Raw genomic sequence first — 16,594 nt, forward strand, 5'->3', positions numbered from 1 at the left:
ACGCTTGCGCTCCAACCTGTCCATGAAGCGTTGGACATGGTGTTGTTGCTAGTAGGATAGAACGGTCTCCATGAAGCACTGATCATGCTGTCAAAGCTGCGCTGGTTTCATACACCAACCATAAAGTGTTGGGCATGAAAATTAACTCACAAGTAGCTAATTGGACATGGCAATCCATGAAGCATTGGACATGGCAATTAACTTACAACTAGCTAATTGTCCATGTGTTATAACGAGGGCATACATATTCTAGTAGTTTAACACCAATCATGACTGACTTATACTTACACCAACCATATTCTAAAGCAGAAAGTGATTTGATTGATTGAGTTAATGCAAAAGATTTGATTTGTTCTGATTGCTCGTATCTGACATATAGCTAAAATGATTTGATTGAGTTAATGTAGTTACTTTATACCCACCAACGAGCCGCCTCCTCCTCCAAAAATGTTAGGGTTCCTGCCTCTCGCCGGCGCTGCCGCAGGTCCTCCTAGTCTCAGGTGGCCCTAGGGCCATGGGTGCGCGGTGGACGCTGGCAAGGGCCGGCGGGAGGGCTCTGATTTTAGTCGCTCTTTTCAGTTTTGTTAGGGTTTGTGTTCTGCTCAGGAAGGCGAGACGGTGGCGAATACCTAAAGATGGAATAAGGGTCTCCCGCCTAGCCCCCGTTTTGGCGGTGCGTCTAGCATCGTCGGTGGGCGTGTAGAGGTATGTCTCCGGTGGATCTATCTTTGGTGGATTTGCTCAGATCTCGTCATTTTTCGTCTACGTTCATGTGTCTTTGGGTTGGATCCTTCTAATCTACGTTATTCTTCATCAGCGGCGGTTGCTATTCTGGTGCGCTAGTCCTATGGGGCCTTAGCACGATGACTTCCTGACTATCTACTAGAACAAGTTGTGTCCGAATCCGGCGATGGAGGGGCGGTGACGGCAGCGCACCTTCAGCTCGCTTCAGTGCGTGTAGTCAGTGCTACGTGGTCTATGGATCTGGATGTGATTTTTATTATTTCTGGTGTTCGTTATATTGCCCTGCGCAAAAAAAAAACCACCAACAAGGGTGCTACAAAGGATTTAGTTTGATTTGATCGAGTTAATGCAAGATGTGTGGGAGGGGACGCTGCAAAGGAAATTAATATTTCATAAACTTATTTTGGACTATATCATAATTTCGACACCTAAGTGAAAAATCTTTTAGAGTACAACAAGATACAATCCATTGACGAGATATATATAAACACACATATAATGCATATGCCATTTATAACTTAAAGATAGGAGTGCTTTAAGTAGTCGCGTGCTTATCTTATCCTATGGAAGTGTGATATCTATTTATTTTTGTCATTATAATGAATTGACTGAGTCTACCTTGTGTGTTGTGTCCTGGTATATAAATAGCCTAGGGCCTGACTCGATTGAGCACATCAGTTGTGTTCATCATCCATCTAAGTATCTCATATAGGCTAGGGATCAAAACATGGCGTTCAGCAAACTTAACGGCCAGATGGAAGCCAAGGCAGGGGCACTTTTGTTCATTGTGCTCCTTGGGTGCTACACGCTCATGTTGGTCTCCTCAACTGATAGTATATATGCTTCATCCGTTTTCAACATACACTACATAAGTTAGGATGAGATTGTGACCAACAATTGCTATATACTTATATATATATATATATATATATATATATATATATATATATATATATATATATATATATATATATATATATATATATATATACTGTTACTAGGTTTGTACTGCAAATCATTTAGTATGCTTTCATATCATAAAAGTTACATAACATATAGAGTAATTGTTGAATACAAGCTAAAAACATTGCATTTAAAATGGAGGGATTGCTATTTTCTCATGCATGTCGTATGTATGTGCCTGTTTTTCGCTTTTTATAGGGCGTGTTTGGTTTGTTGCCTCGCATTTGCATCGCACCCGCCATGCAATATTCGCAATGTTTGGTAGGCTGCACGTCTCTATGGGCCAGGCCCGGCTGATGCAAAATAGGCCCCCCAGCCAGGCTGAGCTCGCACGGAAGTTTCGGCCGTAGCCGCGGGAAAACCCTATTGGACACTCGCTGCGTCCAGTTGTCGAGGCTTCGCACAGAGAAGCGAGCGACTAGTGATCAAGATGGGCCGGCCCAGTCACGAGATAGCACAGGCGCTACAGCGTCCCGGTTTTGGGAACCTTCTGGAGGGTTCCTGAACGGTTTTGCGAACCTTCTGCAAGGTTCTTGAACCGGGTTTTCACTGGTTTTTTCTGTTTGCTTTTTCTTTATAGTTTTTTCTTTCTTTTCTTTTTCTTTCTTCGTTTTTCTGTTTCTTTATTTCATCTTTCAATTCCTTTTTCTTTTCTTTTTATTTTCTTTTTGTTCATGTTTCAAGTTATGTTTGGGAGTTTCAAAAAATAATCCAATTTCAAAATTTGTTCACCAAATTCAAAAAATGTTCATGTTTTCAAATTTTGCTGCGAGTTTCCATAAATGTTTCCATTTAAAAAATTGTTCGCAAATTGCAAAAAATATTCATGCTTCAATTTTTGTTCGGGAGTTTCGAAAAAATGTACGCAAGTTTTAAAAACTGTTCATGTGTTCAAGTTTTGTTCGGGAGTTTCAAAAAATGTTCCAAGTTTTAAAAAATGTTCAAGTATCCAAATTTTTTTTTCGAATTTGAAAAATGTTCGGGTTTTGGGAGACTTTACAAAAATGTTCCCATTTCCAAAAATTGTTTGCATTTTTCGAATTGTTGAGTTTTTACAAATTTTGTTCTCAATTTCTAAAAGTGTTCGCTGTTTCATACAACCTTCATGTTTTTTTTCTCAAAAATAGCGTTTCTCAAAAATGTTCGCACTTCCAAATTTGTTTGGAATTTTTCAAAATTGTTCTCTATTTTAAAATATGTTCTCAAGAAACAAAAAATGTTCGTGCTTTACAAAATTGTTCATGCTTCCAAATTTGTTCAGGATTTTTCAAAATTGTTCTTCGTTTCAAAATTTGTTCTCAAGGTTCAAAAAATGTTCGTGCTTCAAAAAATAATCCGCGCTTCCAAATTTGTTCTCAAGATTCAAAAATCGTTCATGCTTCATAAAAATGTTCACAAACTTCAAAAATGTTCAATTTCCGAAAAATGTTTGGGAAATTCAAACTTTTCGGTTTTCATAAAATTTGTTTACATGTTCAAAAAATGTTCATGTTTCCAAATTTGTTTACAAATTCAAAAAATTGTCCACATGTTTATTTTTTTTACTAATTCAAAAAATTGTTCCTGTTTCCGAAATTTGATCACATATTCCAAAAAATATGTGAACAATGAAATTTAGAAGCTCTGTGTCAAAAAATATTCCAAAAATTTGTTCACATGTTAAAATACTGTAGGATGATTTACAAGCTCTACGTCAAATTATTTTTTTGAGATTGTAACATGCAAGGACAATGAAATTCAGCTGCCGTTAGTAACTTTTTTCCTGCAGAGACATGTAAGTTCTCTATTTTTTTTCTCTCCTATGGAAACAAAAGAGATGTTATTTTCTTAGAGCCCGTTCTTTCATACCGAACAGTGAAATTAATTTCTTCTAATCGTGTATATGTTTCTTCTAATTATTCTTTCTATTCTCAAGGGTCTCATTAATACTGTCACCTTCAAGGAAAGTGCACTGCAAGATTCAACTCAAAGGAATACTTCCATGGGAAAAATGTTTCCTTACCGATAGAGCTATCTTTTTTTTCTCTTGCTGATCTAGTGATAGTTTCTTCCAAGACCTTCAATTGTAAACAATGTCCGAAAATAGCTGAAACAGTTATGAAAACGAGCAGTAAGACATGTACATTTTTTTTTGTCTTTCATGACGCCTTGGTGATACTATCATCACTCAATTTCATCAAGATGTAAGCTTACCACTTTTATGACAGTTTTAGAAGTACCACTTTGTAATAAATGTAAAATGAGATTTCATGTTTTTTTATAATTAAAAACTAGTTGAATCAATAGGAACAACACCTGGTTTCATAAAAATGGAACCTACAACCATTGTTTAGTAAATTCAAGATTTTTGTCTTTCATGTTTCTTTGGGAAACAGTTGAAACTGTACCATTGTTTAGTTTATACAAAGAAAACAGAAGAAACAGTAAAAACAGAAGAAACAATGGAAAACAGCAGGAACAACAATCAGTGAAACAACTTCGCGAAGCAGAATCAACGAAGCGGTAGAAACAGTTCAAAACCAGGGAAACGCGCGCCTCGCGGCCCACAAAGCCCGCCAGTCAGCTGCTCCTGTGCGAAGCCGCACCTAGTTGACGCAGAATGCGTCACATAGGAGTTCCCGTAGCCGCGAGCCTGCAGCCGCTCGTGCACCCACGCCCGCACCCACGCGAGCGAAGAGGATAGCGTTTCACTCCCTTTCGATTCACACCCGCAGTCGCGCCGCTCTCCTCACCCCTCTCATCTCTCCTGCGAACAGATCTCGCCGCCCCGTCGCCTCGCGAGTACGTCGCCGGCGCGCATCCTCACCGTGCAGAGGTTGAACCCTCCTCCTCCCATCCCTCTTCCATCTCTCCCCATTCCCCTCGGACCCCTCTCACCTCTCTCTGCCCTTGCGCTGCTGCTCCTCCGATGCGGATGTGAGCCGGCAGTCGAAGCCGAGCTCCCGGCCATGGCCGCCGTGGCCATTGGAGCTGCTCCCCTCGCTCCTGTGTAGAGCTGCGAGCACCACTGCCCCACACGCACACTCATGCCCACAGCCGCCATGCACATGCACATGCTCTGTCCTGAACCTCCTTCCCTCCTATGGATATGTGTGATTGGCATGCATCTATGTGAGTTATTGGGCTAGTAATTTTTGTGATTATCATGGATCTGTGCGATCTGTTCCCAAGAGTTTGCTAATTTGTGCATATATTTTATTATGTTTTGACAATGCAAATGATGTCAATATTATCAGTGCTCATGGCTTTATTAATTTATAAATCTATACTGAATTTATATAGATAGACGACAATGGCAAGGCCCGAGATACACTGAAGCTTGTGGCTCTAAAATTGTTGTTGACGGGGGGTCTAGGTTTATAAATCAGTGATGCATTAATATAGATGGATGACATCGGCAAGACCCGAGATATGCTGAAGCTTCAAGGTTTACAATGGATTTTTGGCTATCTAATATGTGAACTCTAGTATGTGTTGGACTGTAAGATGGACCATATGGATTTGTGGCTCCATAATATGTGAACTCTTAAGATGTACTTGGACTGGATACTTGATTTATCTGCACTCTCTATTATCCTGATGCATTTCTCTAGCTATTTTGTACCATAAACTGCTTATGTGTATAAAAACTGTTGATATACTTATAAAAACAACCAAGATGCTGCTGAAATTTTGTTTTTCTTGCTTGAGTCATCTCTGCCATTTTGAAGACATGGTCACCAAATTTTTTAAGACATGTGAAAATATATTCTTACTTCAATCAGCAAAGATGTCTAAGTCGCAGTGCACGTCATCAAAATTATCTTTCAATTATTTTACATACATGTACAAGCACCATAGAGTCAAATTCCACATCATACAACCTACCAAACAACATATGTTGTATCCTGCTTCTCCCATACAACCACAGATGCAAGATACCAAACGAAATCTGAGCTGAGCCTGGCTTATCTCATACAGTGCACCAAACATACATTTCAACTCATTTTTGCATCAGCTCAACCAGGCCAACCCCAACCAAGCTGCTTCATGCAATGCATGCTAGATGCACCCAGGCAACCAAACACGCCCATATTGTTTTTGGCGCACGCCGTCTGATGTATGTGCATGCATGTGATGCACTCTCTGCCCATGCAGATGGTGAGATCGGAAGATCAGGTGGCCCTCGTATTCCGGATGGCTATGCCATAGGAAAAGACAACACCCCGTTCCCAAAAATGTGCATAGGGAGGAGGCACCGCCCTGAGAACGTCGAGTTCTGTTGTGCAACGTTGCCGGGTTTACCTTGCTGGCCAACGCAGGAAGAGTGCGTCCACATTTGTCCATAGATCTCATCGCTGTGACTAATCAACGCAGCGGGTCAATCTTTGATGTTTCTGTCCATTAGGAAATTTTGAAGAAGGGGAATAAATGATATTTTTCACGGGCAAGAAATAAATACTCATGCATGGATATGTATACAGAGATGTAACGGCTATGCATCTGGGAAATTAATAATTCGTAAACTTATATCTACAATTCCAGCATTACGCCTTTTATTCACACAGGGCATCAAATATGTCGTTGCCACCCGTCTATGGTTGCTCGGTTTGCCCCGTGTGGCGCGCCATGATCGATTGCTGCTGCTCACAGAGTCGTTCGCTTCCACCCTCCCGCGGCCAGTTGCAGTGAAGACTATGCATATTTACATTTATTTGAGCCAATTCTGGTATATATGGTGGCAAGCAATCCTAAAATCAGTATTCACTTTTAAGTGCGTTTCATTCATATCATAACATTCCCAGCACCGTCGTTTGGTCTGAGTGCGTGAGTGTTTGTTGATTTGATGTGCTTTCAGTTACCAGCACTATGAGTTCAGTGGGCGCAGCTGCATGTTGCTGGCCCGTTTACGTTTAGGACCAGAGTTAGTAATATGCAACTAGTTAGACAACAATGGCCTCAAGTTAAACCTTCATTGCCGAAATCTGAATGAAGGTTCATTCCCTTTTACACGACATCAGAATTTGCACGGCACTAAAGCCACCTATAACTCATCAATGCTTACTGGAGCATAGCACAACACATGACAGACTCAGATGCACCACTCTCAAGTCTGAAGTATTCAAACGACGAGCATTTATATCAGAGGCTAGAATACCAGTTGAACTTCTAAGCTCATGCCATTGGCAAGAACATTCCAACTTTTTTGAAAGCGAATTAAATGAGGATGTTGGATGTTACATCCCCTAGAATCCCTTCATCTGCTTCTGGCTGCGGAGATCTGGTAGAAATATCAGGGAGTAGATAAGTGTGTAGTCCAGGATCATGTACAAAAGGAACATATTTAAGCTAACCAAACATATTTCCAGTTTAACAGAACAGTGACAAGTATGCACATAAAAGCATGTAGCTTTTCAAGGAAAGCAGAAGAAGGACAGTATGCAGCTTACATATGTCAGCAAAGAGCACAACAACATACAAACAAGTAATAATACTGGTTAAGGATAGACCTAGTGCATCGAAGCTCCCACACAAGGTGACGTCTGGGGAGGGATTATAGGAACCCTGCAAAGTGCAATGCAGAGAGGCTGGTTCGAACCCAGGACCTCTTAGCACAAGTAGGGAGGACTTCACCACTGTGCCAGGCCTGCCCTCTAAACAAGCAATACCGATAATGCAAATAAATACGAAATGGTATCAAGAGAGAAGGTATGACTCACAAGCACTCCCACTCAAGGGGTATACCATTTTCCCTTAACAAATTTGCCAACTTATGGACTCTCCCATCATGCTTTGAGCATGTGATCTTCACCATTCGAAGGTCTTTGCAAGTAAACGATTTTCCCTGCAGTTTGATACCAGTTTTTAATGCCTTTCTGGCATTAAAGTTCTTTTGCGGATCAAGAAAGTTGTTGTTCACTACTAGAAAAAAGGCTAGTAGTAGCGCTGGAAAACTGCCTATTAGTAGCGCGGGTACTAGCGCTACTACTATCGCACTACAATTAAATGGTTAGTAGTAGTGAGGTAGTACTCGCGCTACTACTAACTTTGTTAATAGTAGCACGGGTGCCACCCACGCTACTACTAACAATTTAGTAGTAGCACCTGCGCTACTACTAACCTAACTACTAGTAGCGCTCACTTATTACCAACGCTACTACTAACAATTTAGGAATTAAAAAAGGTTAGATGTAGTACTCATGAATGGTAATACGTCCAGTGCAAACCAAACCAATGTCATCGAATCATCTCAAGATTCCATTTAACATCAGACACACACAACCATTATCAAAAGGTGGGTACATTCCCTGGTGTTCCATCACCAACCTAAACATACCACTCCTCTAGATGTTTCTACCAAGTCTCGGAGTTTAGACGCCGGTGGACCCGAATCCTCCCCCTCCCCCCCCCCCAGATGGTGGCGTCGAGATCCTCCACCTCGGCGACCCCCGGCGTCAAAATCACCTGGACAATCATCCATGTGACGTGGCCACCGGGCTTCACGACGAAGTCCGCCTCCGAGTGGTTGAAGAGAACAACGCCCACCGGAAACGCTAGTCAGCGTCGATCACACCTACGCCCACATCGAGAAAGTGAAAACTTGTTAGTACGAAAATTGCATCAGTTCAACCAAATAGTATATTACAATTCACAAGACCCATTAAGTTAAGGTTCCTTCTCATCTAGCAATTTAAAGGGGCTCATGCCGAAAATATATGCTTAATTGCTCACTGGCTATTCAAACTAAATGATCCAGGAACACACATGGTTACCATGGATACCAGTCTAGATTAGTACTGTCTATAAAGTTGCAATTCCTAAAGTTGATCGTCTCTTACTTTTGCTCATGGTTACCATGGATACCAATCTAGATTACCATGGATACCAATCTAGATTATTACTGTCTATAAAGTTGCAATTCCTAAAGTTGATCATCTCTTAGTTTTGCAAGGAAAAGATGTTCCTTTTTAGAAAGCGTACAACAACAAATGTCTTCTTATGATCTTAGCTAAGCGATACAGTTGAAAGATAAACACGCACAATCTTTTTTTTTTTGAGAATATAAACACGCACAATCAATATGTGAAAACACCAACTCTTTACATAGAAAGAAGATGGAGCATTCAGATATTCAATCATTATGTGGCACTCACCCTCTTGAGAATGTTGACTCGATCTTAGAATCAATCCATAGCTCGCTCATTCTCATGTTCATCTATCTCATGTGAAGAATAAGCTGGTGCTCGTATTCCACCTTGTTCAGTGCCATCAAAGAGAGATGTTCTGGTGCTTCGGTAGCTATGGAAAGTGCAGAGAATAGTTATATAAGAATGCATATAGATTTGACAAGTGCAAAAACGTCTTATATCTATTCTGTTTAATTTCTACAAATGTACATAAAGAATCGATTACTTTGGTTCTATAAGTACCATCTTCCTTCTTCTGTTCACACAGAAGAAAAGCCTACTGGTCAGCCTAATCATGACCACCTTCAGATTTTTATAAATGCACACACAATCACTAAAAATATATTTAAATTATTCGCAACAGATAAAAGTACCCAGTTCTGATTCATACTGCTAGCCAACAAACTAAATGGTGCTCCAGATTTGTAACTATGTGTGTATGTTGCGGACCCCTTGCTCATCGTATGATTTAAATAGAACCTTAGCAGACCCTGGAGTCATAATGTAGTTGCTTCGGTCACCACATCCACGTGGCCTTAGCAGGCCCTATCTCCTGCAGCCATGTAACACTTGATTCCCAATACACTCGCAAAAAACACTTGATTCCCAGTAGATGCTTCTATCAACTCATCAATGTGATGATATGAGGGCCTTAGAAAGGAACTAATTCTATACATATTACAACATTTGCTAATAAATACATATAAAGTTATATTTCAAGAGATTTAGTCTTTCCTTTGGAGTATTTAAGAAAATCCCTTGTAATTCTTATAAGGAAGTCCATAGCAATCAAACGGGGAGGTGCTGACTTGCAATTTAAAAATATATTCACCATGGCTGCTTCAGATGTTCAGTTATATACGGAAAAGCATGATGCATGTTCAAATGAAATGGTTACTGAAAAATGATCTTACCTTGTTCCAGCAAAACATGTAGTGATCCATAAACATAGTAAATGTTCTCTGAAATCACTGGATCAGGCCTCGTGGTTCTACAGGATGGTGATGCGAACGCACGTTTTTTTTTTTGAGAATTAAGTAGCATGTTGGTTTTGAACCCTTAAAAACCTTTGGAGATACACGAACGTACAACCAGCTAGCAAGCAAGCTAGCAGGCAGCTCAATGGATTCTGCCGTACGTGTGTAGCCGGCGAAACTTACGATCGAAACTGTAAACAAAGAAAAGTACTTTTTGCGGTGCGTCGACTTACACCTTTTTTGTTTATTTGCTCAATATATAAAGGATACATGTCACGTTCAACACGCCTCCGACTCGGCCGGCGGCCAACACAACGCAACCCCGACTTGTATACACAAGTCTGGTTTACCTACGTGAAAACAAGACTGACTAGTACTAGGACTCTAGACTAATATGTGACTATACCTAATACTATAACTAGATTAATTCTTACATTCACCTCCTTAATCTGGTTGCTTTGTCTCCATTGCTTGCACTCCGACTTTCTTCCTCATCTTGATGAATTTCTGTCGACCGAGGGACTTCGTGAGAATGTCGGCAAGCTGGTCCTTCGTGTTCACGTGCTGAACTTCGATCATCCCTTCCTCAATGCACTCCCGGATATGGTGGAACCGGGTATCGATGTGCTTGCTCCTCTCATGATGAACCGGATTTTTGCATAATGAGATTGCAGCTTGGTTGTCAATCTTCAGTGACACCTTCTGCACCTCCCGCTTTGCAAGATTAGCTAGGAGTCTTCTTAGCCACACTGCTTGACAAGCCACCGTGCTTGCCGCTGTGTATTCTGCCTCGCATGAAGACAGCGCAACCACCTTTTGCTTCTGAGAATTCCAGCTAATAGGATTTGGGCCAAGATAAAATATCATGCCCGTTGTGCTTTTTCGGTCATCCACATCACCTGCCATGTCACTATCTGAGTATCCATGGAGGACCAATCCTTCCTTTCCCTTTCTATACGTGCAGCCAAGATTTATAGTGCCTTTCACATAGCGCAAGATTTGCTTGACCGCGCTCATGTGCTCGGTTGTCGGATTCTCCATGAACCGACTCACGATCCCGACTGAATAAGCCAAGTCAGGTCGGGTATGCACCAAATATCTTAGGCTGCCCACAACGCTTCGATACATTGTGGTGTCCACCGGCGGATTTGAGCTACGCTTGCTCAACTTGTGGCGTTGGTCCATTGGAGCTTGTGTCTCGTAGCAATCTGTCATGCCACACTTGTCCAATAACTTGACCGCATAAGCCGATTGACATAGGGAAATCTCTCCGGAGCTTTGCTTCACTTCGATGCCCAAGTAATAGCTGAGTAATCCCAGATCGCTCATGCTAAACTTTTTCTTCATCTGCGCCTTGAAACGTTCAATTTCTTGTGCGCTATCTCAGGTGATAATCAGATCGTCCACATAAACTCCAACTAGCAGGTTTGATCCTTTGGAGTTCTTTGTATAGACCGTGTGCTCGAGGGGACATCTCTTGAACCCGAGCGAGATCAAACTTCGGTCTAACTTTGCGTTCCAAGCTCTTGGCGCTTGCTTCAGCCCGTAAAGTGCCTTCTTGAACTTGTAAACTTTTCCTTCTTCGCCTTTCTTCTCGTAGCCGAAGGGTTGTTCCACGTACACTTCTTCTTTGAGGTCGCCGTTGAGGAAAGCGGATTTCACATCCATATGATGAACCTTCCAATCCTCTTGTGCTGCCAAAGCTAGGAGCACTCTCACCGTCTCAATTCGAGCAACCGGTGCAAACACCTCCTCATAGTCAACTCCTTGACGTTGTACGTAGCCCTTTGCAACGAGTCTTGCTTTGTACTTCACAATGGCACCTTTCGTGTCCTTCTTTAACTTGTAAACCCACTTCAAACCTATCTCCTTTTGGTTCGGAGGTCGGGTTACCAAAGTCCACGTGCCATTGCTCTCAATCGCCTTCATCTCCTCATCCATGGCGTGCATCCAACTTGAACTTTTGCTCGCCTCTACGAAGTTCGCCGGCTCCTCAACTCCGAGTAAACACAAATCGGAGTACTCAAGCGTAACTGGCTTTGCGTACTTGTAGACTTTTTTGAGGGTCTTGTAGCGATGAGGCCCGGAAGAATCCGTTGTGGCTTGCGAAGGAGGCGGCACAAATTGTGTCGGCGTCGCACTTGAGGAAGACGGTTGAGTCTCGGGCGTGGTAGATGTCGGGTCGTTGGCATCCACGTCGCCGGCGTAGTCGTCGTGATCGTGACCATCATCTTGATTGCCATCATCACTATGCGCCTCGTTGTCGATGTTGTTGCTGAGATCTCTACCCGTGTCTTGCGCGTCGTTGTCGCTATCACCTTGCGACCCATGCGCGTCGTCGTCGGTGTCGGCACCATGATGATCACTACCATCGTGGTCACCTTGGTTGGGTGTCTTGCAACCACCTGGACTTCCTCCCCTGCATTATCATCAGTTGGGAATTCAACTGTGAATATGTTACCGTTTGGAGCATCGTCGGATGCTGCGCTCCAATTCCACGCTTGGTTTTCTTCAAACACGACGTCACATGAAATCCGTAGACGCTTGGTTCGTGGATCGTAGAAGTGGTATGCCTTGGTGCCGGAACTCCTCTCGTATCCGATGAACACCATCTTGGTGCTGCGATCGGCAAGCTTTGAGAGATGCGGCTCCGCCGTCTTCACATGCGCCACACACCCAAATGTCCGTAGATGAGACACATTCGGCTTACGTCCGTAAACTGCTTCATACGGAGTTTTACCGATCACTGCCTTCGTTGGAGCCCGGTTGAGAAGATAGACCGCCGTCGAGACAGCTTCTCCCTAAAAAGTCCCTAGCAGATTCTTGCTCTTGAGTAAGCTCCTTGCCATGTCAACGATGGTTCGATTGCGCCTTTCAACAACCCCGTTCTGCTGCGGCGTATAAGGTGCCGTGAGGAACCTCTTTATGCCAATCTTCTCGCAGTAGTCGTTCAACTCGTTCGACGTAAACTCTCCGCCGCGATCTGTTCGTAGAGCGCGAACCTTCAGCTTGTGTTCCATCTCCGTTGCATCCTTTAGCTTCTTGAACGCTTCAAACACATCATCTTTAGATCGTAGGAGAATGACCCACATGTATCTCGAGTAGTCATCTACCACAAGGAAGAAATACTTCTTTCCTCCGTGAGTTGCTGGGGTGATAGGGCCACATAGATCACCATGGAGCAGCTCGAGTGCATCACTTGCACGATAGGTAGACTGAGCAGGGAACGGCCTGCGGTGCTGTTTTTCAACCAAGCACCCATCACATACTCGATCAACATGGTCGATAAACGACATCCCAGATACCATCTCCATCTTCGATATCTTCTTCAAGGCGTAGAAGTTAACATGTCCAAATCTACCATGCCATAACCACGAATCATCATCACTCTTGGCGAGCCAACACTCCGGTTGAGATTGATCAAGGTTGAGGATATAGAGCCTGTTCCGCGTGCGATTCACACGCGCTAGCATGTTTCGGAGGTTGTCGAAGATCGTCATCACTTCGTTCTCAATATCCACCTTGCATCCATTCTCGTCAAGTTTCCTGACAGAGATGATGTTGTTGCGCAGCCGTGGGATGTAATACACTCCGGTGAGTATGCGATGTTCTCCTATGAGACCCTCGAAGAGGACAGAACCTTGCCCGCAAATCTCCACATTTGAACCATCACCGAACTTGACCGAGCCTTGAACATCATATTCCAGCTCGAGGAACTTCTCCTTGCACCCCGTCATGTGGTTACTGGCACCCGTGTCGAGATACCACGACACGTTCTGGCTCCTGGATAACTTTGGTGTTACCTTTTTCTCATGAAGTAGCACCTTCCGGTTTGGTTTCACAACCGCTGTTTGGACGAGATCACAAACTTCGGCCATCAGAAGACCTGGACGTTCATCTTCCTGCTTTGCCAAATTTGCCTTGATCTCCCGCTTGTTAGGCTCCGGACAATCCTTCGCAAAGTGACCCATCTCGTTGCAGTTATAGCACTTGACCTCGGACATATCCAAGTTCCGTGGCTTCCGCTCTTTAGATCGGTCCGCCTTACCACGACCTTGTGGCTTGCCTTTTCCTTTGCTTTCTTCGGTTTGTCCGCCGCACTTCGCGTTGCTTGATCCTTCGCCAATGTTGCGCCTTCCTTTGCTACTTGGGGACTCCCAATCTGCGCGCGAGTACATGTGTTGGTCACTATCTCCTCCTTTGCCTTTCCGACAGCCACGGGCATTCTCTTCCCATGTTCACAAGCGTCCGATCGCCTCCGTTATGGTCATGTCGTCGATGTCGTAAAGCTGCTCAAGCGTGCCGATGATGTACGTGAATTTATCAGTCACCGAACTGAAAAATTTCTCCACAATCTTGGTCTTCTCGAGCTTTGCACCAAGCGAGCAGATCTCTCCCACCAAAGTAGTCAGACGCATGGCATAGTCGTTCACCAATTCAGTTTCCTCCATCTGCAACTTGTGAAATTGGCGCTTCAGCACTTGTGCCCGAGCCTTCGTGACACGATCTTCTCCAATCCTCATCTCTTTGAGTGCGTTCCACGCCTCTCTTGCTGTCTCGAACTCCGCCAATGTCATCAGCACGGAATCCGGCATAGACTGGGCTATTGCGGCCATGGCACCTTCGTCGCACTCCTCGTTGACGTCGTCGTCCGTGATGGCCTCCCACACTCGAAGGGATCAGAGAATAATCTTCATCTTGACCGCCCACACGCCGTAGTTGGCATCGGTGAGCATCGGGTACTGGATGGGGATGTTGCGATGCGCCTGCACGTTGGCGCCGCCCGTTCCACCACCACTGGTTGCTGACTTGCCGTCCTTCTTCACTTTGTCGCTGTTCTTGTTCATCTTGGAACCGCCGTTGCCGGACTTGACCGACTCTGCGTCGCTGTCCGTCATCGTTAATCATAGATCGTTCGAGGCTCTAATACCAATTATTGATTTTGAACCCTTAAAAACTTTTGGGAGATACACGAACGTACAACCAGCTAGCAAGCAAGCTAGCAGGCAGCTCAATGGATTCTGCCGTACGTGCGTAGCCGGCGAAACTTGCGATCGAAACTGTAAACGGAGAAAAGTACTTTTTGCGGTGCGTCGACTTGCACTTTTTTATTTATTTGCTCAGTATATAAAGGATACATGTCACGTTCAACACACCTCCGACTCGGCCGGCGGCCAACACAACACAACCCCGACTTGTATACACAAGTCCGGTTTACCTACGTGAAAACAAGACTGACTAGTACTAGGACTCTAGACTAATATGTGACTATTACTAATACTACAACTAGATTAATTCTTACATAGCAAACCTGCAATGCACAAAATAGGTCAAATGGTTAGCAAACCTGCTGTTCGTCCTGAAGCTAGTTTTGTCATTTTTAATGTACTAAAATCTTGTGACCAGTCATCACTCAAGGAAGCTTTTCATTATTTTGCTCTCCAGTATGTGAATGCAATGAACTTACTCCTCCCAACGAAGACAACTAGAGCTGCTTGATTTTTTTTATTGCAGTAATTTTTCCGAACTGTTCTAAAATCTTTGCATCTCGCACATCAAGGAACTCCAACTAAATATAGTGTACAAACTACTCATAAACCATATTGCTATAGTTGTCTGATTTACTCACTTCTGTCAATTATGCTTTACTAAAAATTTGTAATTTACAACCAAGGTGAAGTAAAAAACAGTAGATTTGTTTAAGAACATGATACTGAGTACTTACAATTCATCTTAAAATTTCAGGATCAAGAAGCTGAAGGAAACAAAGGTGAAGTAAGAATGCGAGGACATGAGTCATACGTGCAAGATGAAGAGGATGCACCCCTTACTGAACTTATTTAAAATGGGGCACAAAACTGACAAGAATGAAAAGATATTCAGGTAAACTACAAGTGACACATTACTGAAAATTACAGTCCAAAACCACGTTAAATTCAGACCACCAAAAAGAGAAGGAATACACATTACTAGGCAAAAATGCACATTAAATTACACTGTAATTACTGAAGTGGTAGTTTCGGGCTTTTGAGTTGCGTGACTGGAACAGTTCTGTCAAGTGCTTGTGGATCTGTTGTTGTTCTTAACGCCGTTACCAGCTCTGGACATATTTACAGAGAACGAGAGAGATTTCAGGTTTCATTATATATCTTATAGAGCTAGATTCATCTTGCATCGCTACATCCCTGCATCTGCATACTTGTTCCGGTGATGCTTTTGCTGACAGTCTTGGGCAGCCTAGTTGTGCCCGCCAGAATGATAGCGAAGCCTCGAGGTCTATCTTTTTGGAACGATGGTACCACGCCAAGTGTTTGTAGAACGTACAGAGTGGCACTTGTTCCTACAGTGTAAAGCACAATGTAGAGGCCATCACTACGCTATCTGTTCACTGGATGCTGCCTGCATCTTGCCCGTATGTGTGCAAGGAGTTCTTAACTCTTGACAAGGTGACTACATCTCAGAGTTAACCTGGATCTTGCGCAACATTCTCTCCATACAGAAGACAATATGAATCCACGCAGAAATGACTGGAGCACATGACAACTTATGTTGGCTGTGAACCCGAAACATCCATGCTACAAGTGCTGTTGTCCGTTCCAGGCAGAAACCAAGGTTGCTACTTCAATGCCTCAACTCATCCCACTAGTGAAGATCGGTCCAACAATTTGAGAACCTTCGTGCTAACCCAGTCTGGCCCGAACAACTTCAGTTCGTGCATGGCCGTTTATTCGATATTTTGTCCAA

The 16,594-nt window shown here is 43.3% G+C and overlaps 1 long non-coding RNA gene across 1 annotated transcript; it reads left to right on the plus strand.

Annotated features, from left to right (window-relative positions):
• Positions 1-4,266: 4,266 nt before the first annotated feature.
• LOC125541038 (uncharacterized) lies at positions 4,267-5,299 on the plus strand. The gene is made up of 2 exons (XR_007297431.2): positions 4,267-4,522; positions 4,990-5,299. It is a non-coding gene; the product is annotated as an uncharacterized LOC125541038 (long non-coding RNA).
• Positions 5,300-16,594: the final 11,295 nt, after the last annotated feature.

This window comes from Triticum urartu, chromosome 2A (assembly GCF_056163025.1).
Source record: "Triticum urartu cultivar PI428250 chromosome 2A, HENAU_Tu73, whole genome shotgun sequence".
Classification (NCBI taxonomy): Eukaryota; Viridiplantae; Streptophyta; class Magnoliopsida; order Poales; family Poaceae; genus Triticum; species Triticum urartu.